The sequence below is a fragment of the Belonocnema kinseyi genome, chromosome 5 (genome assembly GCF_010883055.1).
Source record: "Belonocnema kinseyi isolate 2016_QV_RU_SX_M_011 chromosome 5, B_treatae_v1, whole genome shotgun sequence".
Taxonomy (NCBI): domain Eukaryota; kingdom Metazoa; phylum Arthropoda; class Insecta; order Hymenoptera; family Cynipidae; genus Belonocnema; species Belonocnema kinseyi.
The window spans coordinates 74,944,479-74,947,126 of record NC_046661.1 but is presented as its reverse complement, the minus strand read 5'-3'; the positions used below and the strand labels follow the sequence as shown (position 1 = coordinate 74,947,126).

At 23.7% G+C, this 2,648-nt stretch overlaps 1 protein-coding gene across 1 annotated transcript in view; it reads left to right on the top strand.

The window, feature by feature from the left end:
* The window catches only part of LOC117173718 (bromodomain adjacent to zinc finger domain protein 1A), a 65,573-nt gene that overhangs the window by 22,457 nt on the left and 40,468 nt on the right, over positions 1-2,648 (top strand). The window lies entirely within an intron of this gene.

Genomic DNA, 2,648 nt, shown 5'->3' with positions numbered 1-2,648 from the left:
CTATTTTCTTATAAAATAATTATTTTTGGGAGAAAAGTACACTTTTTGACAAACATTCGTCTTTTTTTTAATAAAAATCCATCCTTTTGGATTAAAAATGTATCTGGTTTGGTTAAGAATTATATTATTTGGTTGAAAATTTAATTATTTTCTTGAAAATTCACCTTTGTCATTGAAAATTCATTTCTTTTGTTTTTTGTCATTATATGAAAAATAGTTTTTTTTGTTGTTCCACAATTAATTGCTTTAACTGAAAATATAACTATTTTACTTTTTGTTCAGATTTGTAGTCTCTTTCCTTTGAAAATTCATGTATTTTCTTGAAAATTCGTCTTTTTTGGTAGAAAATTAATCTCGTTGATTGTAAATGTATCTTTTTAGTTGCAAATTCAACTATTTGCGTACAAATTTATTTTGTGGTCAATAATTCATCCTTTCCACTGAAAACCTTTTTTTAAAAAAGGTAACTATGACATTGAAAATTTGATTTTTCGTTAGTTGAAAAATAATTTTTATAACTGAAATTTAAAGTATCAAATGTTTTTCCTCAATCTATCAATCGTCTTTGGCAAGAAGAAGCCTTTTAGTAGAATCTCTTCCTGGAAATTGAACTATTTCGTTGAAAATTCTAATTTTTTGGGGTTGAAAAACAATTTCTCTGCCTGGAAACTCAACTATTCCATATTTTTTGGTAGAATATTAATACTCTTTGGTGAAAAATTCATCTTTTTAGTCGATTTTTTAACCAAATACGTGAATTTTCCACGAAATAAATGGATTTACAATTTAAAAAGACAAATTTACTTCCAAATTGTTAAATTTTAAACTAGAACAGGTCAATTTTTCACCAAAAATGGAACAGTTAAACTTTCAACTAAAATGATGAATCTTCAACTGGAATTGTTGAATTTTATACTTACCAAACGATGAATTTTCAAACAATAAAATAATTTTTTTATAAACAAGACGAACTTTCCACAAATTACATAATTTTTCCAAAAACTAGTTTAACTTTTGAATAAAAAATATCAATTTTCAACCAAATAGTTGAATTTTCATCCAAAAAGATCAAATTTCAACTCAAAATAAAATAGTTGGATTTTCCGTTAAAAATTGAATTCAAAACAAAACACTGGAAAAGTTCAATTTTTAGTTGAAGAATTGATTTTCAACTAAGTAGTTATACTTTCAAAAAGAGATGGATTTTCTATTAAAATGATGAATCTTTCAACAAAACTTAATTTCCAACAAATGAGTTTAGTTTTTAATCGTAAGCAGTTGAATTTAAAAAGAAGGTAAATTATCAACGAAAAATGTAAAAAAATGCATATTATAATTCAGAAATATTTTCTCTTCGAAATACTACTTCTACCTTAAAAACTGCTTAAATAAAAAATTCCCGTTCCACGTTTAAAATAAGTTTTGCAAGGTGAAAACTTCATTTTCAAAATTCTAAGATTTTTTAAAACCATTGTTTATTTTTCCTGACCATTCACATTAAAATCAAAACAATTTTAAGCTTATAATATTTTTAAAATCGGATCTTTTATAAACAGAATCAAACAATATTTCAAATAAAAAATATTAATTTTCAAATTTACTTATTTATTTTAATAGTTGATAGTTTAACAACAAAAGATGAAATTTCGTTTTAAAAAATTAATTTTACAACCAAAAAGGCGAATTTTCGACAAATAAAGATTTTTCAGTCATGAAAGGAAAAAAAAAGTTTTGCTAAATTATTGAATCTTTAAGCCAAAAGACGAATTTTCTGTACAAAAAATGAATTTTCAACTAGAATCTATGAATTTTAAGCAAATAAAACATAATTTTCAAAAAAGAGTTTAGTTTGACTTTTTAACATCAAAGTATGAGTTTTAAATAAGAAGTAAAGTTTCTACAAAGATTCTTGAATTTTCTACCAAAAAGGATGAAATTTAACAAAATTATTGAATTTTAAACCAAACAGTTGTATTTTTATATAAGAAAGATGCAGCTTCTGCTAAAATAGATGAATTTTTAAATTAGAAACATAAATTAAAAAAAAAAACAGTTGAATTATCATTCAAAAAAGATTTTAGTTCACTTTTCAGCACGAAAATATAAATCTTAAAGACGCTAATTTTCTGCATTTTAATATAAGAACGATCGATTTTCTACTAAAAAAAAATGCTTTTGTCAAATAAAAACATGAATTGTCATCCAAAAAGATTTTAGTTATACTTTTTAACATCAAAGTATGAGTTTTGAATAAGAAGTAAATTTTCTACGAAAATATTTGAATTTTCCATCAAAAGAATGACATTTTAACAAAATTATTGAATTTTCTACCAAACATTTATATTTTTATCTAAGAAAGATGCAGTTTCTGAACAATTAGATGACTTTTTAAATTAAAAACATAAATTAAAAAAAAACAGTTGAATTGTCATCCAAAAAAGATTTTAGTTCACTTTTCAAGACCAAAATATGAATTTTAAACAATAAGTTAATTTTCTACAATATAGTTGAATTTTCAAAAAAAATATATATATATAGCTTATATATATATTTTGAGCCAAGACATTCCCGATGATAGCTGCAGGGCGTGCCATGCACACCCCGAGCATTTAGCTCACATACTATCTAGTTGTCCAACACACGCGGGA